The sequence below is a fragment of the Heptranchias perlo genome, unplaced genomic scaffold (assembly GCF_035084215.1).
Source record: "Heptranchias perlo isolate sHepPer1 unplaced genomic scaffold, sHepPer1.hap1 HAP1_SCAFFOLD_50, whole genome shotgun sequence".
Taxonomy (NCBI): Eukaryota; Metazoa; Chordata; class Chondrichthyes; order Hexanchiformes; family Hexanchidae; genus Heptranchias; species Heptranchias perlo.
In genome coordinates this window covers 5,998,559-6,025,245 of record NW_027139516.1, presented here as the reverse complement: position 1 = coordinate 6,025,245, position 26,687 = coordinate 5,998,559, and the positions used below count along the sequence as shown (strand labels likewise).

Here is a 26,687-nt window from a genome sequence, read left to right as displayed (position 1 = left end):
ACCTGGTGGGAATGGCAGTGGCCGATCTCATGGTCGTTATCGCTGATCCGATATTGAGATGGATTAATAAGCTGTATCTCTCATGGTCATTCCTGCACATCACTCCCGTGTGTAGTTTTGTTATATTCTTGTGTTATGTAACCGCGAATGTTTCTGTCTGGTTCACAGTCGCTTTCACCTTTGATCGATTTGTGGCCATTTGTTGTGAGAAGCTGAAAACTAAATATTGCACCGAGAAAACGGCGGCTGTGGTTCTGGGAACAGTGAGTGTGCTGGGCTGTTTGGAGAGTGTCCCCTGGTACTTTATATATGAACCTTTATATATAATTGATAATGTTCCCTGGTTTTGTGTGGTTAAACCGAGCTTCCGTACTTCCCCCGCATGGACCGCATTTGACATGTTTCACCTCATTTTAACCCCTTGTGTCCCGTTCTGTCTGATTTTACTGTTCAATGTTCTGACTGTCAGGCGTATTTTACTGTCCAGTCGAGTCCGCATGGGACTCCGGGGCCGCAGCAATGGAGAGAATCAGAGTGATCCAGAGATGGAGAACCGAAAGAAATCCATCATTTTACTCTTCAGTATATCGGGCAGTTTTATACTGTTGTGGCTGACATGGGTTGTATTTTTCATTTATGTGCGAATTGCAGACATTCGGAATTTTTACTCCTACACTGACCCTGTTTATCTCACACAACAGACAGCAAAGATGCTGCAGCTTCTCAGTTCCTGCACAAACATGTGTATTTATGTCCTGACCCAGACTAAATTCAGAGAGGAGCTGAAGAACGCGGTGAAATACCCACTCAATCTAATTATTAAATTAGTGAAATCATAGAAAGAACAGAAGGGTTTCAAGCACTAGAACTAAATCCCATTTCATTCTCCATCCCCTACACTTCCCAGGGGATGGAAAGTACATTTTATATTAGCAGCACAGAGCCATTAAATGATCTTAAATCTGATTCGAAGATTATATTTTATTGATAATCTGACCTATTGAGGCAGCATTTGCTTTGCAGACAACACGTGAATTGTTGCTCAAAATAGCGGCACCAAAGAGCTCAGCTGGACTTTAATTAACTGACCGCAAGGCAAAATGGGCAAAGCTGGAAATCAAAGTCACTTCTGTGGCCCTGTTCAGAATGTGTGTACTCCACATAAATTGTGAGAGAGAGGGAGAGAGGAAGGGAGAGACGGAGAGAGAGACGGGAGACAGAGAGAGAGAGCGTGAGAGACAGAGAAAGAGGGACAGAGATAGTGTGGAGGGGGAGAGCGGGAGAGAGAGAGAGAGAGTGAAAGAAAGAGAGAAGGAGCTAGAAGGAGGGAGAGAAAGGGAGAGGCAATTAGAGAGGGACAGAGAGAGGGAGAGAGAGAAAGAGTGAAAGATGGAGAGAGGGTGCTCGAAAGAGGGAAAGAGAGGGATAGGCAATTAGAGAGAGACAGAGAGAGGAAAACAGAGAAAGAGAGACAGAGGGGGAGAGAGGGAGAGAGAGACAGAGAATGTGACAGAGAGAGACACAAAGAGAGAGGCAGGGAGAGAGAGACAGAGAGAAAGAGAGAGGGAGGGCAGAGAGAGAGAGACAGAGAGAAAGAGAGAGTGAGAGACAGGGAGGGCAGAGAGAGAGAGAGACAGAGAGAGGGAGACGGAGGGAGAGAGAACACAAGGACAAAAGAAATATACCAATTACAAAAGTGCAGAAACAAAGAGGGGCAGAGATAGAGTTACTCGGAGACGAAGAGAAACAAGGAGTAGGTTATTTAGATTGGAGATAAAAATAAAGAGAGAAAAAAAGCATATATTATAATGAGAGAGAGACAACACAAATATGGATGGAACGAGAGTGAAACACTGACAAATGATAATAAAGTGATCGGAGCGGAGAGGTAATTAGATGGAAGAAAGCAATTCAAAATAACTAGAGACTGAGAGTGAGGCAGAGCAGGAGAGTGTCAGACATAAAAAGACAGTAAGAGAAAGAGAGAAATAGGAACAGAAAGCAAGGAGAATAATAGAAAACAGGAGAGATGGGAGAAATACAAAGATTAAAATGGAGACTGAGAGAGATGGAATGAAATACTGAAACAGATGGAAAGAAGAGATCGAGAAGTCAAATGGAACCGGAGAGAAAGAAGGAGACAGAAGTAGAGCTGGAGAGAGTGAAAAACAAACAGAATAGAACAAAGACAGGTGAAAAGGGAAAAGTAGATCCACAGAGATAAACAAAGAAAGAGGTGATGCCGGGATGCCCCACAATAAATTCACTCAGTCTTGTGTACCTGACCCTGACCATTACTTACTGCAGGAGTTTCCCAGCTGCTCTGTGCAGTAACAATTCATCTGATAAACGAAAGGCTGAAATTAAATCAGCTTCAGCATGTCTGAAGGAAAAGGATGATTAAAAGGAGGAAGGACTGTTAAAAGGATTGTTAATGACACATTGTAAAAGATCACACAGCAGAGGATAGATCACCATAGCAACAAGAACGATTCAAGGAGGGCTCGAGGTCGTTTGAACACCTGCCGACTTAACTTGGTTACGTTGTGGACACTGAGAGACAACAAGTGAAGTGTCAATCAATCGTGGGTTATATTTGTCTGAACCAATTGTTGAGAAGCCACCGTCCCAGAGGTGTGATTCTTTGTTAAAAAGGTCTTTAAAATCTGGGCAGACGTTGATTGGAGAGAGACACAGATCCACCACGACTGCTCCAACCTCACCTTTCACTTCCTGGCAGCACCACCTCACCTGCAATCTTCATGACTGCTCGCTAACTCCCAGCTTGATGCCTCGATGCAGGTTTACAGATTGCCTGTGAAGCAGATGACCTGGATACAAGAGAAAGTCACACTACACTACAACGGTCTCCATCAAAATACCTGGAATCTTCGCGGCAAGATTGAACCAACCATGAGGATATAACTGTTGTTATGGGATCAGTCTAAGATAGATATTTGATTTCCAAACAGTTACGTATTTTGGGAATTCAGAGTGTGTTGTTTTATTGTTGTTGAAGCAATTCTAAATCTGGCATAAACCAAAGATGTTGATTAAATTGTAATCTCAATTTTTCTTGTAAATTAATAATAATAATAAATGATTGTCTTGTTCATAAAGCCATGGTTTGTGCCTAAAGTTTCTTTAGGATAAAGAGCCCATTATTTCAAATAAAATTAAACATCGTGGAGACAAAAAGTCATTGCCCCAAATTAAAGTGTAAATTCACTTTGTACCTTTTTGCTCCTCCATCTGGACCATGTGTAACTTTCCCAGTGAGCTGCTGGATTCTGTATTAAATCACAATGTACTCTTACCCCTTCTGCTGTGTTACTAAACTGGACAGGGTCCCTCAGCACTCTCCTGCTCTGTTACTGTTACAAATACTGTTATTGTTTCAGATTAAAGAAAAATATGAAGAATGGAGAAATGAATTAAATCCCAGATGAGAACCACATTCAGATTGAGTCCAATTTTACTCTGAATTATTTAACAGAAGCTAGAATTACATTCTCTACACGAAATGGCTAATTGGTCCTTTCCTCCATATGTCTGGCCTCTCCTTCTCTGTCACCATTACGTCCAAATAACCAAATGTTAATCCACTTTTTTTTCAGAAGTTCACATTTTTGTGTTTAATTCCCTCACTGCACGCTATCTTTGTGTTAAACACCAGCTAGTACCAGTCTCACTCAGTTTGTATCTTTAACGATAGTGCAACTGTGATTTAACAAGAACACGAAATAAACCCTTTCCGTATCTCTCACCAGAACAAGCTCCACCTTGCCCCTCAGTAAGATGGATGCCTTACTGGTGGCCATTTAGCTTCAGGTTTAGAACGGCCATTTTGATTAAAATTCATCGCCGCCTTGCCCCTCAGTAAGATGGCTGCCTTATTGATGGCCATTCAGTTTCAGGATCAGCGCGGCCATTTTCTTTAAGCTTCATGGCGGCGAATTTGTTCAATATGACCATCTTGCACCCCCAGTAAGTTGGCCGCCTTACCCCTCAGTAAAATTGTCGCCTTAATCATGTCCATTTTGTTTCACGTTCACGGCGTTGAAATTATTGTTCATCGATTCATGGTTTCATTATGGGTACAATGCAAGAGGGAGTCCATTCAGCCCACCATGCTTTTGCGAGCTCTTTGAAAAGGCGCTATCCAATTAGTCCCATTTCCCGCTCTGCTTTTCCCCCACAGCCCTTTTGGAAGCTTTGTAATAGTAGGTGTATAATGGAAATACATATATATGTGTATGTGCAAATTTAGTTGCAAATGATTGTCTCTCAATCTTTTACTCTTTAGATTCTTCTCCTTTATAAACTGGGCTTTGCTTGTGCGTACATGAATGTTGCTGAGAGATTGTCCCTGTAACTGAGTGAGGGATCATGCTGTGTATTAGTTTTTTTAAAAAACACTTTTTTGCTTTGGCTCTTTTATACGTCATGAATTTGTTTGAACTCTTTGGCAGATTGGAAAAAGCCACTAACTGTAAGTTGACCACAAACTACAGGCTTTTCGTCTATTGCTAATTAAAACAAGAGAAAAGAACAAAGGTAAAGTTCGTTCACCTTTGCAAACTGCAACATAAAGGGTGAATTAGCAAAAAATGACCAGGGTTTTGTCGCCTGCTCCAGGAACAGAAGAGAAAATGAGCACAGGGGTAATGTGGACCATGCAGAAAACACTAACCAGGGCAGACAGACAGACCAGAACCTTTTAGGGGAGAGGTGAGAGGGAGTGGGTGAGTGAGGGAGTGAATTTCAAAGCAGTAGAGAAAACCCTGCAAACTTGTATTAGAGAGAGAGAGAGAAGCAACTTGTGCTCTTCAGCCTGCCCTGAGTGTCTTTCTGTCTCTCTCTCTCTCCCAACTTTTCTCTCTTTTCTTTAGATTCTCTGATTTGTAACTGGGGAGTTTCTTTGTCAGTGGTGTTTGGTGAGAGATTGCCTGCCTATGTAATGGAGTGAGTGAGTGAGTGAGTGAGTGAGTGTGAATGTGTGTGAGTGAGTGAGTGTGAGGGAGCTCTGGGCTCTTGCTGTGCCCTTTCAATCACTTGCTTTGTTTTTAATCAATTCCTTTTCACCACCTCTCTCTCCCTACAGAGGATTTTTTTTTGTGGAAATGCTGTAACATGAAGATGTGGAAAGAGAATTTTTGGGAGGAGGAGGAATCCTTGGACAAGAAGCTTTCTCTCCACAGGGAACTGACCGAGGCCTTCATCCCAGGCTGCATTCAATGTGGCTCACGTGAGTTTTGCCTGGGTCACTGTGGGATCACTGGGAGCACTGTGGGATCACGGGTTGCTGTGGGATCACTGGGATACTGCAGGTTCACTGGGGCACTGGCGGCCATTTTGTTTCAGCTTCATGGGGTGACAGGAGAAACTACTTTACCCATTCTATGTAATATAGAAATATTATATACACATATATATACATATATATATATCTTATTTTATATACACATGAAAGTCTCTCAAACATTTACACAAATTCAGTTTGGATACTGGGACCTCTGGGTGCACTGTGGGATCACTGGGATCACTTTGGGAGCACTGTGACATTATCACTGGGTGTGCAGGAGGATCACTGGGTCACTCTGCGATCACTGTGGGATCACTGGGTTCAATGTGGATCACTGGGACAATGTGGATCACTGGGATACTGTGCATGATTGTGGCATAACACTGGGTGTACTGTGGGGGTCACTGGGTCACTCTGCGATCACTGTGCGATCACTGGGTGCACTGTGGATCACTGGGACACTGTGGATCAATGGGGCACTATCACTGGGTGTACTGTGGGATCACTGGGTCACTCTGCGATCACTGTGCGATCACTGGGTTCTCTGCGGATTACTGGGACAATGTGGATCACTCGGACGCTGTGCAAGACTGGGGCAGTAACACTGGGTGCACTGTGGGGGTCACTGGGTCACTCTGCGATCACTGGGTGCACTGTGGATCACTATGACACTGTGGATCAATAGGGCACTATCACTGGGTGCACTGTGGGATCAATAATCACTGTGGGGACTCTATGGGATATTTATTTACCCAGTTGGGCCGAATGACCTCTGTTTCTCTGCTGTACATTCGATGTAATTCTATGTAGTATACAAATATAGATAATGTTGTTATGATGTTGTGGGAAAACAGGGAATCCCGGAGAGACTTCCTTACACAGATGGGCCGAATGGCCTCTTTCTGTGCCGTGCAGTATTCAATGCTATATATATATATATATATCTCAAAAGATAAATATTTTATATATACAAGCAAATGTTGTAAAATAGAAATAGAAATCGGGCTGAATGGCCTCTGTACTATACTCTGTTGTACTGTACATTCAATGTAAAATATATGTAACTGTATAATTCTATTATATATTATATTATACCATATATTCAACAATTTGTTGTTGTTGTCAAATAAGAAATTCAGGGGAATTTCTTTACCCAGATGGGCTGAATGGCCTGTTTCTGTGCCGTGCTGTATTCTATGTAAAATATATATAAAGAAATGTACGGGGTTAAATTCGATAACCCCCGAATCCGGGCGCGGGGGGCGATTAACCCCCGAGTGATTAACCTGCACCCGGTCATTGAGATGCAGACAGTCCGTGAGATTGTTGCTGCCTGGTGATTTACCTGATTCCTGCGAGCAGTCAGGCCTGGCTGTGCTGTTGAGCGGCTTCTCACCAGCAGGGGGGCCCTGATATTGCGTGAGTGGTGAGCGCCTCGAAAAGGCAGCCCGCACCTCTTCAAGGCAGGCCGCACCTCTGAAAGGCAGGCCGCACCTCTGAAAGGCAGGCTGCACCTCTTAAAGGCAGCCCGCACCTCTTAAAGGCAGGCTGCACCTCTGAAAGGCAGCCGGCACCTCTTAAAGGCAGGCTGCACCTCATAAAGGCAGGTTGCACCTCTTAAAGGCAGGCTGCACCGATTAAAGGCAGCCTGTACCGATTAAAGTCAGGCTGCACCTCTTAAAGGCAGGCTGCACCGATTAAAGTCAGGCTGCACCTCTTAAAGGCAGGCTGCACCGATTAAAGGCAGGCTGCACCGATTAAAGTCAGGCTGCACCTCTTAAAGGCAGGTTGAACCTCTGAAAGGCAGCCCGTACCTCTTAAAGGCAGGCTGAACCTCTGAAAGGCAGCACGCACCTCTTAAAGGCAGCCCATACCTCTCAAAGGCAGGCTGAACATCTGAAAGGCAGGCTGCACCTCTTAAAGGCAGGCTGAACCTCTGAAAGGCAGGCTGCACCTCTTAAAGGCAGGCTGCACCGATTAAAGTCAGGCTGGATCTCACAAAGTCAAACATTTGATTCAGATTCAAACCTCCGGGGTCATTTCCTCTCGTACAGTTTTGATTGGCAGCTTCTTTTGAATTAAACAAACCATTGCTTAAAATGACTGGCTCCCAGTCACTGTTTTGAAGCCATTTTTCACCTTGTCTTTTTCAAACTGGTGAGTCTGTTTGGAATCTCTGAGAATGTTAATCAAGTCGACAGCTTCCATAGTTTGTGATAAAAAGACAACAAAGAACCAGGATGTTCGAAAGTTCGGTCACAGTTTCGTATAGTATTTGTGAATTATTTATTATTTTCTTTTCCATTAAGGATCTGGTTGAGCTTTACAGTAAAACTGTTGTCTTACTGCTACTATTTTGTTTGTTCTCTTATTGTTTCATCAATTTGTTTGGCAGTTAAAGTCTAAAACAAGCTCTAGTGTAGTGTGAATCTGTCTCCCTCTGAAGAGCAGGCACTATTAGGCACTGGATAGAACGAGTGGGCTGAGATAATCTGAAGGGGTTTCACTGTTCATTACCTGGCGCCCTTCAAATGTTACATTGATATCAGGACAAGCGGAAACACTGAGACATTGGGAGTGAAGCCTCACCTAACAGAGGAGCTGCTTTTTCAAGCTTAGAAATACAGCTGATTTTAAATCAGCAAACATCCACTTCATTAAAGTAGACAAAAAGGCAACTATCTCTGAACTGTCGCCACTCTCTCAAAAACATAGATATTTTACTGATCGGGGAATAATGGTCTTGTTCAAACTGTACAAAATAAAAATCAATTGTGATCTTTTTAAAATAATGAACTGATTTAAAGCATTGTCCAACCAAACAAAGGCACCAAGAATTCCCAGGACATTGAGAGATTATGAGTGGGCAAAACTGTGGCAAATGGAGTTCAATGTGGGGAAATGTGAGGTCATCCACTTCGGATCTAAGAAAGATAGATCAGAGAATTTTCTAAATGGTGAGGAGCTCGGAACTGTGGAGGAGCAGAGCGATTTAAGGGTCCAAGCACAGAGATGATTAAAAGCTAGTGGACAGTTACAAAAATAATTAAAAAGGCTAATGGAATGTCGGCCTTTATTTCAAGAGGGCTGGAATATAAAGGGGTGGAAGTAATGTTCCAGCTGTACAGAGCTCTGGTTAGACCACATCTGGAGGACCGCATTCAGTTCTGGGCACTGCAACTCAGGAAGGATATATTGCCAATGGAAGGGCTGCAGCGCAGATTCACCAGAATGATCTCGTGGCTAAAAGGGGTTAAATTATGAGGACAGGTTGCATGGACTAGCCTTGTATTCCCCTGAATAAAGAAGATTAAGGCGTGATTGAATTGAGGTGTTTAAGATGATGAAAGGATTTGATAGGGTAGATAGAGAGAAACTACTTCCTCTGTTGGGGGAGTCCAGAACAAAAGGCCATAACCTTAAAATTGGAGCTCGGCCGTCCAGGGGTGATGTCAGGAAGCACTTCTTCACACAAAGGGTCGTAGAAATCTGGAACTCTCTCCCACAAAAGTCTGTTGAGGCTGGGGGTCAATCCGAAATTTCAAAACGGAGATTGATAGATTTTTATTAGTCAAGGGTATTGATGATTAAGGAACCAAGGCGGGTAGATGGAGTTAACATACTGATCAGCCATGATCTAATTGAATGGCAGAACAGGTTGAGGAGCTGAATTGTCTACTCCTGTTCCTATGTAACAGGCTCGTGTGGCTGAATGGACTTCTCTTGTTCCTATGTAACATGCTCGATGGGCTGAATGTTCTCATCTTCTTCCTATATTATCATGCTCGAGGGGCTGAATGGACTCCTCTTGTTCCTATGTAACATGCGCGACAGGCTGAATAGCGTCCAGATCCTGTATAACAGTCTCGAAGGGCTGAATGGCTTCCTCTGTTCAAGTGCAACGAGCTCGAGGGGCTTAATGGCCGAGTCCTATTCCAGTGTAATCGGCTCGAGGTGCTGAATGGCCTTCAGTTCCCGTGGAACACGCTCGTGGGGCTGAATGGCCTGCTGCTGTTCCTATCTAACAGGCTTGAGAGGCTGATTGGCCTCCAGGTCTGATGTTTCGGGCTCGAGGGGCTGAATTGCCTTCAATTCCCGTATAACACGCTCGAGGGGCTGAATGGTCTGCTGCTGTTCCTGTGTTACAGGCTTGAGGTGCTGATTGGCTAACAGATCTAGTCTAAGGTGCTCGAGGGGCTGAATGGCCTCCTCCTGTTGCTATCTTACAGGCTTGAAGGGTTGATTGGCGTCTAGTTCCTATATAACAGGCTCGAAGGGCTGAATGGCCTTCAGTTCCCAGATAACAGGCTCGAAAGGCTAAATGGCCTCCTCCTTTTGATATTTGACAGGCTTGAGGGGTTGATTGGCCTCAAGTTCCTGTATAACAGGCTCAGAGGGCTGAATGGCCTCCTCCTGATTCTATGTAACAGGCTTGAGGGGATGATCGGCCTCCAGTAACGATGTAACGCGCTTGAGGGGCTGAATGGCCTCCTCCTTTTCCTGTGTAACAGCCTTCAGAGGCTGAATGGCCTTCAGTTCCCATATTAAAGGCTTGAGGAGCTCAATGGCCTCCTTCTGTTCCTGTCGAACAGCCGTGAAGGACTTGCGGCCAATTTGTCCAAGATGATTGCCAGACTTGCTGCCATTTTGTCCAAGATGTCGGGCGAACTTGCCACCATTTTGTCTAAAAATTAGAGCCGAACCTTTCAGGAGCGAGATTAGAAAACATTTCTACACACAAAGGGTGGTAGAAGTTTGGAACTCTCTTCCGCAAATGGCAATTGATACCAGCTCAATTGCTAAATTTAGATGTGAGATTGATAGCTTTTTGGCAATCAAAGGTATTAAGGGATATGGGCCAAAGGCGGGTTTATGGAGTTAGATCACAGATCAGCCATGATCTTATCAAATGGCGGAGCAGGAACGAGGGGCTGAACGTCCTACTCCTGTTCCTATGTTCCTATGATGTTATTTATATGGAATTCCGACAGGCATTTGATAAGGTTCCACACAAGAGACTGTTGGCAAAAATGAAAGCGCATGGAACTTGAGGCAATGTATTGGCATGGGTAGAGAATTGGTTAGGAGATAGGAGACAGAGAGTAGGGATAATGGGCACATACTCCAATTGGCAGGATGCGACTAGTGGTGTCTCCCAGGGATCTGTAACTGGGGTCTCAGCTTGTCACCATATTTATCAATGACTTAGATGAAGGAACAGAGAGTCGTATATCCAAGTTTGCTGATGAGACTCAGTTAGGTGGTACAGTGAGTAGTGTGGATGCGAGTGGAAAGTTGCAAAGGGACATTGATAAATTTAGTGAGTGGGCAAAACTATGGCAGATGGAGTCCAATGTGGGCTAATCCACTTTGGACCTATGGTCAGGGTATTTTCCAAATGGTAAGAAGCTCGGAACTGTGGAGAAGCAGAGAGAATTAACGGTTCATTTACATAAATCAGTAAAAGCTAACGGACGGGTCCAAAAATAATTTAAAAGGCGAACGGAGTGTTAGCCTTTATCTCAGGGGGCTGGAATATAAAGAAGTGGAAGTTATGTTCCAGTTATATAAAGCTCTGGTTAGACTGCGTCTGGAGTAACTGCGTTCAGTTTTGGACACTGCACCTCAGGAAGGATAGATTGGCCTTGGAGGGAGTGCAGAGCAGATTCACCAGAATGTTACCGCGGTAAAAAAGGTTAAACTATGAGGACAGGCTGCATGGACTGGGCTCGTATTCCCTCGAGTACCGAAGATTGAGGGGCGGTCTGAGCGAGGTGTTTAACATGTTTAAATGAGTCGATAGAATAAAGAGAGAGAGAATCAATTTCCTCTGGGGAATCAAGAACGAGGGGGACAGAACCTTAAAATTAGAACCATGCCATTCAGGTTCGAAATCAGGAAGCACTTTTTTACACAAAGGGCAGTAGAAGTCTGGAACTCTGTCCCCCAAAAGACTGTGGATGCTGGGGTTCAATTGAAGCTTTCAAGACTGAGATCGATAGATTTTTGTTGGGTGAGGGTATCGAGAGATAGGGAGCAAAGACGGGTAAATGGATTTGCGGTTCAGATGATCTCTGATCTAATTGAAGGGTGGAACAGGTTCAAGGGGCGAAATGGCCTCCTCCTGTTCCCAATGGAAATGTTGAGAATATGCTTTATTGATGCTGTGATGCCAGGTCCCACACCTGTCAAAACAAGGCCACATTTGGGAGTTTAATAACTTTGAAATGAACATTTTTCTTTTGTGACTTGTGCAACTTCGATCAATTGAACAGTTATGAAAGAGAATCAATGCCGTCATTCTAATTTCTGGCTCACCACCAAAGCAAAGGTTTCCGTAGTGTAGTGGTTATCACGTTCGCCTCACACGCGAAAGGTCCCCGGTTTGATCCCGGGTGGAAACATTATGTTGGGGCAGATGTTTTTTTCATCTGTGAAAGAGCCGGTCCTGTTAAATTTAACACAAATTCGTGGTCTCACGAGCACTGAACATTTTAAACCGAGCCCTTCAAAATACAGTGTGTAAAATGAGAAGGGATAAAAAGTTCATCGCACAAAAGAAATGATTTCAAACTTCCCTCAGTCGTCTTTCTGCAAAATAACGTTATCGGTTAATTAATGGTGATGAAAACAATGATCGTTTTTTTTTCTTGCCACAGCCTTTCAATTAGTTCATGCGACTAATATAACAAGTGTTCAAAAGTTGCTTTTCTGACCGGGAATCGAACCGGAGCCGCGGCACCCTCTGAAGAGCAAGCACTATTCGGCACTGGATCGAACGAGTGGGCTGGAACCCTTCAAATGTTGCACTGATATCAGGATAAGCGGAAACACTGATACATTGGGAATGAAGCCTCACCAACAGAGGAGCTGCTTTTTCAAGCTAAGAAATACAGCTGATTTTAAATCAGCAAAATTTCACTTCATTAAAGTAGACAAAAAGGCAACTATCTCTGAACTGTCGCCGCTATCTGAAAAACACAGACATTTTATTGATCGGGGAATAATGATCTTGTTCAAACTGTACAAGTTAAAAATCATTTCGAATCTTTTAAAAATAACAATCTGATTTCAAGCATTCTCCAACCAAACAAAATCACCAAGCATTCCCAGGATATTGGGAGATTATGTGAGTGGGTAAAACTGTAATACTGCATACAGTTTTGGTGTCCATACTTAAGAAAAGACATACTTGCTCTCGAGGCAGTACAAAGAAGGTTCACTCGGTTAATCCCGGGGAAGAGGGGGTGGACAAAGGAGGAGAGGTTGAGTAGATTGGGACTCTACTCATTGGAGTTCAGAAGAAGGAGAGGCGATCTTATTGAAACATATAAGATTGTGAAGGGGCTTGATCGGGTGGATGCGGTAAGGATGTTCCCAAGGATGGGTGAAACTAGAACTAGGGGGCATAATCTTAGAATAAGGGGCTGCTCTTTCAAAACTGAGATGAGGAGAAACTTCTTCACTCAGAGGGTAGTAGGTCTGTGGAATTTGCTGCCTCAGGAAGCTGTGGAAGCTACTTCATTAAATAAATTTAAAACAGAAATAGACAATTTCCTCGAAGTAAAGGGAATTAGGGGTTACGTGGAGCGGGCAGGAAATTGGACATGAATTTAAATTTGAGGTTAGGATCAGATCAGCCATGATCTTGTTGAATGGCGGAGCAGGCTTGAGGGGCCGATTGGCCTACTCCTGCTCCTATTTCTTATGTTCTTATGATCGGTGGAACACGGGGCTGGTGAACAGAATGCAGGCACAGGATGATAGGATTTAATCGGATATGAAAATGGACTTGAGATTGAGAGTAGAGTGAGTGATAGAGAGGGCGACTGAGAGGGAAAGCGAGAGGCTGTGGTGTGAATAATTCATCAGAATGAACTGCTGAAACTTCCAGTACAATTAAACAGAGAAAATGTGATTTGAAGGTGTTATTATGATGCGGTCAGATTGGGTGAGTTTTTATTGTCGGACTCGCTCCTCGTGTTTATATCGCTGTCAGGTCCTCAGTCTGTTTTTGTGAATGTTCCTTGTTTTCCACTTTAACACTAAACATCATTAAAATTCAAGAATAGAATCAGTAATTTCTTCATCGTGATGAAATATTGGGATACTGTATTTTTAAAGCTCTGCTGACTTCAATAAACAACGAGGTTGAGTTTGTTGATACTTTTTAATTTAATTTTAATTGAATGAACACATTTTATACCCAACACAGGTTCCCTGACACCAATAACCACATAAATGAACAGTTGAATGTATTGGTTGGATTGTGTTGGTGGGACCAATAGATTAGATTTCCTCTAACACTCTGCTGCAGTCTCTCCCTCCGAATTCCAGCCTCTCCTCCCACCGCATTGAATCCTTTGTCTCCTCATCCGTTTCTTCAGTTTGTCCACTTTCCCAAACTATCTGCTCCTGACTTTCCTCCAGCTCCTGCATGTCCTTTTCCTTGTCTCCCTCCCAATCTCACTCACTGGCTCGGTCTTCAGCTGACTTTCTCGATTAGTGCCACCCCGGTCGGCTCTCTTAACCCAGAGCAACAAACCAGATGCACCTCCCCCTGTCCCCTCACCTTCCCGACCCTTCGCTCTCTTTCACCGTCCGTCTGGAGCCCAAACCCGTCTTTAATCCGCTGGATTCCCGGTGTGTAAAACCCCTTCTCCCTTCCCCACCCGCACTGCGCCCTCACTCAACCCTTCCAGTGGATCCAGTGTTCACTTTATTCACTTTCTGTATCCATCTCCCAATTCATTATTGGTCATTGTGTTTAAAAACATCTCTCTGAAAATGCTGGAAATTTCACCCCAGATCCTCTCAAACTGCTGCTTTGGCTCCAGGTCTGATCAGTAATTTCTCTGCTTCATTTTCCCTCTCTTACAGTTAACTTGGTGGCGATTGTGATCCTGTCCCGAGGAAAGTGCGGTCTCTCCAAATGTATCAGTGTCTACCTCGTTGGAATGGCAGTGGGCGATCTCATGGTTGTTATCATTGGTGTGATATTGAATTGGATTGGTATGATGTATTTCGGAGTTTCATTCCTGCTCATTACTCCAGTGTGTAGTTTTATTGCCTCCTTGAGTAATGCAGCCACGGGTGTTTCTGTCTGGTTCACAGTCACTTTCACCTTTGATCGATTTGTTGCCATTTGTTGTGAGAAGCTGAAAATTAAATATTGCACCGAGAGAACGGCGGCTGTGGTTCTGGGAACAGTGAGTGTGCTGGGCTGTTCGGTGAATGTCCCCTGGTACTTTACATATGAACCTTACTATGTAATTGATAATGTTCCCTGGGGTTGTGTGAGTAAACCGAGCTTCCGTTCTTCCCCCGCATGGGCCGCATTTGAGATGTTTCACCTCATTCTAACCCCTTGTGTCCCGTTCTGTCTGATTTTGCTGCTCAATGTTCTGACGGTCAGGCGTATTTTAGTGTCCAGTCGAGTCCGCAGGGGACTCCGGGGCCGCAGCAATGGAGAGAATCGGAGTGATCCAGAGATGGAGAACCGAAAGAAATCCATCATTTTACCCTTCAGTATATCGGGCAGTTTTATACTGTTGTGGCTGACACGGGTTGTCTTTTATATTTGTGTGCGAATTGCAGACATTCGGTATTATTACTCCAACACTGACTCTGTTGTTCTCACAGAACACACATCAAAGATGCTGCAGCTTCTCAGTTCCTGCACAAACACGTGTATTTATGTCCTGACCCAGAATAAATTCAGAGAGGAGATGAAGAACGCGGTGAAATACCCAATCAATCTAATTGTTAAATTAGTGAAATCATAGAAAGAGCTGAAGGGTTTCAAGCACTAGAACTAAATCCCATTACATACTCCATCTCCTACACTTCCCGGGGGATGGAACGTACATTTTATATTAGCAGCACAGAGCCCTGGAATGATCCTAAATCTGAATCTGAAATTATATTTTATTGATAATCTGACCGATTGAGGTAGGATTTGCTTTGCAGATGACACGTGAATTGTTGCTCAAAATGGCGGCACGAAAGAGCTCAGCTGGACTTTAATTAACTGACCGCAAGGAAAAATAGGCAAATCTGGAAATCAAAGTCACTTCTGTGGTCCTGATTAGAATGTGTGTACTCCACATAAATGATGAGACAGAGGCAGAGAGGAAGGGAGAGAGGGAGGGAGACAGAGACAAAGAGAGAGAGAGACATAGAGAGAAGGAGGGGGCGAGCGGGAGACAGAGAGAGAGAGAGAGCGTGAGAGGCAGAGAGAGAGATGGACAGAGAGAGAGGGGGGGAGGCGGAGAGCTGGAGGCAGAGAGAGAGAGAGAGAAAGAGGGAGTGAGGAAGCGAGAAAGAGGGAGTGAAAGGGAGAGGCAATTAGGCAGAGACAGAGAGAGACAGACAGAGGGAGACAGAGAGAATGAGAGACGGAAAGCCAGAGACAAAGAGGGAGGTGGATAGAGACAGAGAGAGTGACAGAGGAAGAGAGACAAGGGGGAAGAGAGATGAAGAGGGTGAGAGAGGGAGAGAGAGTGGGCGAGAGAGAGGGAGAGAAAGACGGAGAGGCTGAGAGACAGAGAGGGAGATATAGAGAGAGGGAAGCGAGGGAAAGAGAGAGATAGATAGAGAGAGAGACAGTGAGAGAGAGACCGAGAAAGAGACAAAGAGAGAGGCAAGGAGTGAGAGACAGAGAGAGAGACCAAGAGAAAGACAACAAGAGAGGCAGGGAGAGAGAGACAGAGAGAGAGAGGGAGAGACAGAGAGAGCAGAGAGAGAGGGAGACAGAGAGAGTGAGAGACAGAGACAGGCAGAGAGACAATGGGAGAGAGACGAGAGACAGACAGAGGGACAGAGGGAGAGAGAACACAAGGACAAAATAAATGTAGCAATTAGAAAAGTGCAGAAATAAAGAGGGGCAGAGACAGAGTTACTCAGAGATGGAGAGAAATAAAGAGTAGGTTATTAAGACAAGAGAGGAAAATAAAGAGAGAAAGAAAGTATATATATATATATATATATATATATAATGAGAGAGAGACACTGCCAAATAATTACAGAGAAATAGGAGTGGAGAGGTAAATAGACAGAAGAAATCAATTCAAAATAACTAGAGACTGAGAGAGAGTCAGAGCAGGAGAGTGTCAGACATAAAACGAGAAAGAGGAAGAGAGAAAGAGGAACAGAAAGCAGGGAGAAAACAGAGAACAGGCGAGAGGGAGACACACAAAGATTAAAACAGAGACTGAGAAAGATGGAATGAAATACAGAAACAGATTCAAAGAAGAGTTCGAGAAGTCAATTAGAAACAGAGAGAAAGAAGTGGACAGAAGTAGAGTTGGAGAGAGTGAGAAACAAATAGAATGATATAAAGACAGATGAAAAGGGAAGGAGGAAGAGACAGATAAAAGGAAGGGAAAGGAAAAAGTAGATCCACAGAGAGAAACAAAGAGAGAGGTGATGCCTGGAGGCTGCACAATAAAGTCACTCAGCCTTGTGTACCTGACCCTGACCATTACTTACTGCAGGAGTTTCCCAGCTGCTCTGTGTGGTAAAAAATCATCTGATAAACGAAAGCCTGAGTCTAAATCGGCTTCAGCATGTCTGAAGGGAAAGGACGATTAAAAGGTGGAAGAGCTGTTAAAAGAACTATTTATGTCACGTTGTGAAAGGCAAACACAGGAGAGGATAGATCACCATGCCAATAATAACGATTCCAGGGGGTCTAGAGGTCGTTTGAACTCCTGCAGACTTGACTTGGTTACGTGGTGGACACTGAGAGAAAACAAGTGAAGTGTCAATCAATCATGGGTTGTATTTGTAGGAACCTAGTGTTGATAACCACTGTCTCAGAGGTGTGATTCTGAGTTTAAAAGGTTTTTATAAGCCGGATAGAAGTTGAATGGAGGGAGACACAGATCCACCATTCCTGCTGCAACCTCACCTTTCACTTCCTAGCAACACAATCTCACCTGGAATCATCATGACTGGTCATGACCTCCCAGCTAATGCCTCAATGCAGGTTTACAGATTGCCTGTGAAGCAGATGACCTGGATACAAGAGAAAATCAGGCTACAGTGCAACGGTGTCCATCAATGTACCTGGTGTCTTCCTGGCAAGCTTGAGCCAACCATAAGGATATCACTTTCGTTATGGGCTTCGTCTAAGATAGACATTGGATTTGCAAACGGTTATGCATTTTGGGAATTCAGAGTATGTTGTTTTATTGGTGTGAAAGCAATTCGAAATCGGGCATAAATCCAACGTGTTGATTAAATTCTAATGTAAATTTTCTAGTGCATTAATAATAATAAATTATTGTTTTGTTCATAAAGCCATGGTTTGTGCCTGAAGTTTCTTTAGGATAAAGAGCCAATTATTTAAATTTTAAATTAAACCTTGTGGAGATAAAAAGTAATTGCCCCAAATTAAAGCGTGAAATCACTTTGCACCTTTTTGCTCCTCCATCTGTACCATGTGTAACTTTCCCAGTGAGCTGCTGGATTCTGTAATAAATCACAATGTACTCTTACCACTTCTGCTGTGTTACGAAACTGGACAGGGTCCCGCAGCACTCTCCTGATCTGTTACTGTTACAAATACTGTTATTGTTTCAGATTACAGAAAAATATGAATAATGGAGAAATAAACCAAATCCCAGATCAGAACTACATTCAGATTGAGTCCAATTTTACACTGATTTATTTAATATAAACTAGAATTACAAACTTTACACCAAATGGCTCATTTGACCTTTCCTCCGAATGTCTGGTCTCTCCTTCTCTGTAAGAATTATGTCCAAATAACTAAATATTAATCCATTTTCTTGCAGAAGTTCACATTTTGGTCTTTGATTCCCGCACTGCACCGCTGTCTTTGTGTTAAACATCAGCTCGTGCCAGTCTCACTCAGTTTGTATCTTTAACTATGGTGCAACAGTGATTTAACAGGAACAGCAAATGAACCCTCTGTGAAAATGCCGGTTTTGTTCAATTTAACACAAATTCGTGGTCTCACGAGCACTGAATATTTTAAACCGAGCCCTTAAAAATACAATGTGTAAAATGAGAAGGGATAAAAAGTTCATCGCACAAAAGAAATTATTAACGTTTTCCAACTTCACTCAGTCGCCCTTCATTCTGCAAAATAACATTATCGGTTAATCAATGGTGAATAAAACAACGATTGTTATTTTTCTTACATGCGATTAATATAACAAGTGTTCAATAGCTGCTTCCCTGACGAGAAATCAGAATCGTACCCGGGTTACAGAGATAAGAACGCCGAATCCTAACCACCAGACAAGCAAAGAACCCTGTTTGCAATGTTATCAGATTTAACGTGGATTTCCCTTTCTCTGTCATTCAGCTTTTAATCCTTTTTAGCTCCTGGTTGCGGATATTCCCGTGATTAAATAGGAATAAAGGACAATAGGCTCAGGAAAACCCGGGGAGGTGGCATCCCGCTCACCGAGCCTTTCCAGCAGCATTTATCTTACCAAGCACTGGAGTGAGTGAAACTTTCTCCGTGGGGGGGGGGGGGGGGGGGGGTGTCAATGTGGAAAGGATGGCGAGCGAACCAATTCTATGTCAGTTAGGATGGCCCAACGGTCTAAGGCGCTGCGTTAAGGTCATAGTTTCATTTACAGGCGTGGGTTCGAATCCCACTTCTGACATCGATTATTCTGACTCCTATTTTATTTGTTGCTTGAGCTGCAGTTGATTTTTCGGCCCAATTGATTTGCTCTTCCCGCAATAACCAACCCGGTCTCCGTCCACGGCACGTTTTGACGCCCACCGGCTCATCCCAAAATCATGCTTTAAACGAAAATATGCTGGAAACACAAGGCGGTCATTCAACAACTATGGAGAGAACATACACTTTGGGAAATGTACCATCGGAACAGGAGGAGGCTATTCAGCCCCTCGAGCCCGCTCCGCCATTTGATAAGTTCATGGCTGATCTGTGATCGAACTCAATATACCTGCCTTTGGCCCATATCCCTTCATACCTTCGGTTGGCAAAAAGCTATCTATCTCAGATTTAAAATTAGTAATTAAGCAAATATCAATTGCCGTTAGGGGAAGAGAGTTCCAAACTTCTTCCATCCTTTGTGTGTAGAAGAGTTTTGTAATCTCACTCCTGAAAGGTCTGGCTCTAATTTTCAGACTGTGCCCCCAAGTCCCAGAATCCCCAAACAGCGAAAATAGTTTCTATCTATCCAGAAAATGTCAATGACACAGTCAATGAAAGGTGCAGTTCACGAAGGCGGCTCACCAGCACCTTCTCAAGATCAATTAGGGATGGGCAATAAATGCTGACCTTGCCATTGACACCCACATCCCATGAACGAAGACAAATGTCGCCTGCATGGCCGAGTAATTTCCTGCTGCTAAACGATGGGAAGAATGAAACCATCGGCTTCAGTCCTTTGAACGAAATGTACACACTTGCCGTCGAGCTCAATCCCCACTTGGTCCTCTGCCCCGAATATCCACTGAATCAGAAAATCCTCCATAACATAGAATCACAGCATGAAAACATCACAGAGGGAGGCCATTCGGCCCATCGTGCCTGTGCCATCTCTTTGAAAGAGCTATCGAATTAGACCCACTCCCTTTCCCTTCCCCCATATCCCTACAAAATTTTCCCCTTCAATTATTTATCCAGTTCCCCTTTCAATGTTATTATTCAATCTGTTTCCACCACCCTTTCAGGCAGTGCATTCCAGATCATGTCAACTCGCTGCGTAAAACAATTCTCCTCATCTCACCTCTGTTACCAATTACCTTAAATCTGTGTCCTCTGGTTACCATCCTTTCTGGCACTGGAAATAGTTTCTCCTGATTTATTCTATCAAAACCGTTCATGATTTTGAACACCTCTGTTAAATCTCCCCTCAACCGTCTCTGCTCAAAGGAGAACAACCCCAGCTTCTCCAGTCTCTCCACCTCACTGCAATCCCTCATCCCTGGCACCATTCTAGTAAATCACCTCTGCACCCTCTCCAAGGCCTTGACATCCTTACTAAAGTGTGGTGGGCAGAATTGTGACCTGGCCTGCTGAGGCCTAACCAGTGATTTAGAAAGGTTTAGCATAAGTTCCTTGCTTTAGTACTCGATGCCTCTATTAATAAAGTCAACGATTCCGAATACATTTTTTTACAATCTATTTAACTTGTCCTGCCACCTTCAAAGATTTGTGGACGTATACCGCCAGGTGTACCTGTTCCTGCACCCTCTTTAAAATTGCACCATTTATTTTAAAGAGCTGGCACAGGCACGATGGGCCGAATGGCCTCCTGTGATTCTATGCTTCTATGTTTTTGATTTCAACTCCATGAAGCGCTTTGGGATATCCCCCAGAAGTGGGAGTCAGCAGTTCACTTTCTCCCTTAATACTTCCATCTGACCTGGGCTGGACTAAGTCGAAGTTTTCGGGGTGTAATGTTTATCATGTTGGCCTCACACGCGAAAAACTCCCGGTTTAATCCCGGGTCAGAAACAATTTGCTGGAACTTGCTCCTCACAAACTTCCAGGCGCGAGATTTCGCTCGTGTAATTGGGCAACAATCCTTTCATATTCAACAACGGCAGCACCAGATTCCTGGTCTCATCACCACTGAACACTTTTAAGCAGACTCCTAAAATATAGTGCGTAAAATGAGAAGGGATGAAAGTCAGAAAAGTTAGCGTAGTTTCGACAGTCACTCGGCAAACTTGTTAGCATTTCGTTTAGTGCGAAACAGAAAGTTGTGGGTTTATTAATGGTAATTAATAGAATCATCTCAGAGACTTGAAACAGTTTCTCCTTATTTGCTCTATCAAAACCTTTCATAATTTTGAACACCTCGATCAAATCTCCCCTTCACCTTCTCTGCTCTAAGGGGATAATCACAGCTGCTCCATTCTCGCCACTTAATTGAAGTCCCTCATCCCTGTTCCCATTCTAGTAAATCTCCTCTGCACCCTCTCAAAGGCCTTGACATCTTTCCTAAAGTGTGGTGCCCAGAATTGAACGCAATACTCCAGCTGCAGCCTAACCAGTGTTTTATAAACGTTTTGCATAACTTTGTTGCTTTTATACGATATGCCTCTATTAATAAAGTCCATTTCACCAGGCTGTCTATGTCCTCCTGAAGTCTGATACTATCCACCACAATGTTTACTACATTCCCGAGTTTCGTATCATCTGCAAAGTTTGAAATTATAACCTGTATACCCAAGTCCAGCTCATTAATGTATGTATCAAAAATGAAAACATTTTGCAGTGTGACTTGTGTGACTTTAAGTCTAGTTTATATAACATCTTCTCATAATTTAACGCATTGCACCCTGGTAACAATCTGGTGAATCTGAGCTGCACTCCTTCCAAGGCCAATATATCCTTTCAGATTAAAAGGGGATAAACTTGAAATAAGCGTCACTGTGGATCAGTTTTCGCTCACTCAAAGTTATCTGTTGAGTGAAATAAAATAAAGCGCTTTTAAAGAATAAGGAAGCAGCCACTATCGCCCCTTTTGACAACCAATTTTGTGGCACTTTATCAAACGCCTTTTGAAAGGCCATATACACAACATCAACCATATTGCCCTCATCAGCCCTCTCTGTTAACTCATCACAAAACTCAATCATGATTTGCCTCTAACAAATCCACAGTGGCTTTCTATTATCAATCCACACTTGTCCAAATGACTATTAATTTTGTCACAGATTATCATTTCTAAAAGCTTCCCACCACCGTGGTTAAACTGACTGGCCAGTAGTTGCTGCGTTTATCCTGACACCCTTTTTTGAACAAGGGTGTAACATCTGCAATTCTCCAGTTCTCTGGCAAAAAACCTTGTATCTAAGGAGGATTGAAAGATTATGGCCAGGACCTCTGCAATTTAAACCCTTATTTCCCTCAGCAACCTCGGATGCATCCTATTCGTAACAGGTGAGTTTAAGTACAGCCAGCCTTTCTAGTATCTCCTCTTGATCAATTTTCACCCTATCCAGTATCTCAACTACCTCCCCTTTTACAGTGATTTGGGCAGTATTTTCTTCCTCGATAAAGACAGATGCAAAATACTCATTTATTACCTCAGCCATGCCTTCATGCGTAGATCTCCTTTTTTGGTCCCTCATCGGTCTTACCCCTCCGCTTACTAACCGTTTATTTTTATATGCCTGTGGAAGACTTTAAAGACTTGATGAAGGGATCGAGTGTGATATATCCAAGTTTGCTGATGATTCAAAGCTAGATGGGAAAGTAAGCTGTGAGGAGGAAACAAAGAGTCTGCAAAGGGATATAGACAGGTTAATGTGTGCGTAAGAAGGTGACAGATGGAGTATAATGTGGGGAAATGTGAGGTTATTCACTTTGGTAGGAAGATCAGAAAAACAGAATATTTTTCAAATGGTGAGAAAATATTAAATGTTAATGTCCAGAGAAACTTGGGTGTCCTGGACACCTGAACTCCAGGTTGTGCTAACCTAGTATAAACATCCAAAACCAGATGACGGAGAAAGGCTAAATAAACACGGAGACATGAAACAATCCTTGGTGGTTTCTGAGAGTCAGCAAAGTCGGATGGTTTACGACCATGAGTTAAGATCAGTGGTGCTTACGTACAGAACAATGCAGCCGAATCGTATAAAGATAGGACACGCTCCCTTCTCAAATGTTAGAGCTCTCAATAGGGGACAGTCAGAAGTCCATTGCCACAGGCAGTCCGCAAAGGTCAGGTCCGATATTCCAGGATTCGCAGACAGGTCAGGTTGTGTTGATTGCTTGCCATTAATGTAATCTGTAAACAGTTGTATTATAATAATAATACTGTTGAATGTAATGTTGAAGACAGCTGTAGTGCAACTCTGTTGTAAGTCAATCTATTAAACTTGCTATTTTGTAACCACTCGGGCTAAAATCAAGCGGAAGTTATTGTTGATGGATTAACAACCCATAGTTGCCACAGTAACGGGAGAAATCCGCGAACAAACATTCACTTTATATATAAACATCACACCCATAGTTTATAATTTCTCACGTTCTTTTTTGCAGTTCTAATCGAAGTCGAAACTCCAAAAGTCGAAGTGTTTCACAGAAGTTTCCCCTCCTGTTATGTAGCTTGAGCAGTTTCCCACATCTTTTTCCTGTGATGTGATAATTCTGGGCGCAGGATGAATGTAATTGGATTTGCTGCAGTGCTGACAGCAGGCGATGGAAGCGAGCGCCATGATGCCCCTGACAGGTGAAGGCGACTTCTGATGCCGCCTGACATCCGGTGGGAGTGGGCGGGGATTTGAAAGCCAACCCATTCCACCAATATCGGATGAATAAAGCGTTGCTTTATAAACATTGATATAAACAAACAACCATTGTATCAGTCTGGCCTCTTTGCGCAACGGTAGCGCGTCTGACTGCAGGTCAGAAGGTTGCCTGTTTAAATCACGTTGGAGGCATAGTGTTTTTCCCTCAGAGCTGGTTTGTATAATCCCGCAATTAATGTTTTGTTTGCGTCTTCACAATTAACAGGACCCTGCGCTAAAGTCTGCCTCTGGTTCCCCAGTGTCAGGGAGGGAAGCACCTGATGTCCTCATTTAATTAATGTAACAAACAGATGACAAACACACGTCTTCGTTCAAAAACCACCCTGCAGGTGGACACATAGTGAAATAAAAACAGGGCAGAGATGCAGACAGTATCCGGAAACATCGGGAAATAGACAAGAGAAATAGATTGAGCGCTTTGTTCTCAGAAAATTGTCTGAACCTCCACGGTCAATGAAAGGGCTTTTGTTGGTCGGTTTCCCATTGAACCGGAGAATTCGGGAGAACTTGGTGGATGGTTGGTTCGTATTCCCCTGTCCCCCACCAGCGGAAAAGGTTTGTCGTTCCCACCCCACTAACTCCTTTCAAAAGCCACTCTGTCCAAAGACAATATATCCTTCCAGATTAAAAGGGAATAAAACTTGAAAAGAGCGTCACTGTGGATCAGCTTTCTCTCACTCAAAATTATCTGTTTAATGAAGTAAAAGATGCAGCTGACAAAGAATAAGGGAGCAGCCACTGTCTCCCTTCATGGCAGGAGAAGAAAATCGATCTGGATGTTGATGGAGACCAAGTTCCAACATAATGATTCCGCCCGGGATCAAACCGGGGACTTTTTGCGTATAAAGCAAACGTGATAACCGCTACACTACGGAAACCGATAGCGTTACACTCAACAAATTGAGCTAATGAATGGTGTCCTCTCTCTGCTCGGACTTGGAATGTGTTGTTTCAAGTGCAGCACGAGAGACCGACAGTGGCTGCTCCCCCTTTTCTTTAAAGTGCAGAAATTATGCAGAATGAAATCACAGCCCGGTAGTCAGGATGGCCGAGCGGTCTAAGGCGCAGCGTTCAGGTTGCAGTTTTTTCTGGAGGCGTGGGTTCGAATCCCACTTCTGACATTTTTTACTTTTCCGTGGAAATATTTTTTTTGTGGATTGGGCTGCAGCTGATTTTTCTACCAAGTTGATTTGCACCTCCCACAAAAGCAACTGGCTTTGTCATGGAAATGTGACTTGAGAAGATTCGAACGATGAAATGGTTGACATATTAATGACCTGGACAAAGAAATAGAACTGCAGTGGGAAACATTTAAAACGGTGATCAATGGAGTCCAGGAGAAATATATCCCACTAAAAACAAACTATCCAGAAATGACACACCAGGGATGAATAAAGAAATAAGTGCAAATTTGAAACTAAATAAAAAGGCCCACACTGGACAATAAAGGAGAGAGGGGAAGTCTAAAGAACTATGAGAAAGGCAAAAAGGAATATCAAAAAAAGCTAAGTATTCCAGACACATCAACAGCCAAGGATAGGAATCGGGCCACGAAGGGATACACACGACAAACTCACAGGCAATGACAGCGAAATGGCAGAAATATTAAATAATCACTTTGCTTCGGTATTTGATAGAATCATAGAATCATAGAAGTTACAACATGAAAACAGGCCCTTCGGCCCAACATGTCCATGTCGCCCAGTTAATACCACTAAGCTAGTCCCAATTGCCTGCACTTGGCCCATATCCCTCTATACCCATCTTACCCATGTAACTGTCCAACTGCTTTTTAAAAGACAAAATTGTACCCGCCTCTACGACTGACTCTGGCAGCTCGTTCCAGACACTCACCACCCTTTGAGTGAAAAAACTGCCCTCTGGACCCTTTTGTATCTCTCCCCTCTCACCTTAAATCTATGCCCCCTCGTTATAGACTCCCCTACCTTTGGGAAAAGATTTCGACGATCTACCTTATCTCTGCCCCTCTTTATTTTATAGACTTCTATAAGATCACCCCTTAACCTCCTACTCTCCAGGGAAAAAAGTCCCAGTCTGTCTAACCTTTCCCTATAAGTCAAACCATCAAGTCCCGGTAGCATCCTAGTAAATCTTTTCTGCACTCTTTCTAGTTTAATAATATCCTTTCTATAATAGGGTGACCAGAATTGTATTTACCAGGGAGACTAGTATTGTGGGCATGACAGGAGAAGAAGAGATCAACAAAATATGAAAATACATTTAAGATCGAAAGGGGGGGAGATAATTGATAAACTAATCAAACCTAGAGAGGAAATTTCCTGTTCGGAGCCTGACCAGAGTTTTAAACCGCTCAGTCACGCTAATTTCCGTATTACTGTTCAGGAGCTCATTTCACAGGGACACGATTACTGCGCTCCATTTAGGGAGGCTCAGTGAAAGGCGGAAAATGATCTATTATTAGAATCATAGAATAAGACAGCGCTATTCAGATGCCATTCGGCCCATCGTGCCTGTGCCAGCTCTCTGAAAGAGCTGTCCAGTTCGTTCCATTCGCCTGCTGTTTCCCATTTCGCCCTGAAAATGTTTCCATCCAAGCGTTTATCCAATTCCCTTTTGAAAACTGTGAGTTAAGAAATACAATATTGAAAGGGGTGCTGGGGCCTCTGCAGCGTCGATGTGGAGTGTGTGATGATTGAAGTTATCAAGATGGTTGCTTTACACGTGGTATGTTGTGCAATCATCCTGAAATATCTTCAATATCCAATACAAATTGAATTGCAATCCTGACGGACAAACACTGGAAAACAAGTCACGAGTGAACGCAAATCATCTGGGACCCGTTTTCAGCCTCACGGCACTTTAAGTAAAGTGAAATAACTTTGCATTGAAAAGATTTGGAACTTGCATCTGTCCCTTTATCTGTTCCATTTCTTAAAGTTGCTGGCGTCTGATGATGTACACGCCTCTGCTCCCTCTATTGAACAAGAAAGGAGGTGTTTGACGATGACGGGACCTGTTGGTTATGAGCTCATCCTTTACATTGAGTGGGTTCGCATCTTTTAAACGGCGTCAACTTTAGTACAGCGGTGAACTTCGCAGCAAACAAGTTCATCACCGT

At 43.4% G+C, this 26,687-nt stretch overlaps 3 non-coding genes across 3 annotated transcripts; 2 read left to right on the top strand and 1 right to left on the bottom strand.

Annotated features, from left to right (window-relative positions):
- Positions 1-11,636: 11,636 nt before the first annotated feature.
- trnav-cac (transfer RNA valine (anticodon CAC)) lies at positions 11,637-11,709 on the top strand. Its single transcript has one exon. It is a non-coding gene; the product is annotated as a tRNA-Val (tRNA).
- Positions 11,710-24,392: 12,683 nt separating this feature from the next.
- trnai-uau (transfer RNA isoleucine (anticodon UAU)) lies at positions 24,393-24,466 on the bottom strand. Its single transcript has one exon. It is a non-coding gene; the product is annotated as a tRNA-Ile (tRNA).
- A 159-nt stretch (positions 24,467-24,625) lies between these two features.
- Positions 24,626-24,708, top strand: trnac-gca (transfer RNA cysteine (anticodon GCA)). The gene is given in 2 exon segments: positions 24,626-24,669; positions 24,674-24,708. It is a non-coding gene; the product is annotated as a tRNA-Cys (tRNA).
- The last annotated feature ends 1,979 nt before the right edge of the window (positions 24,709-26,687 follow it).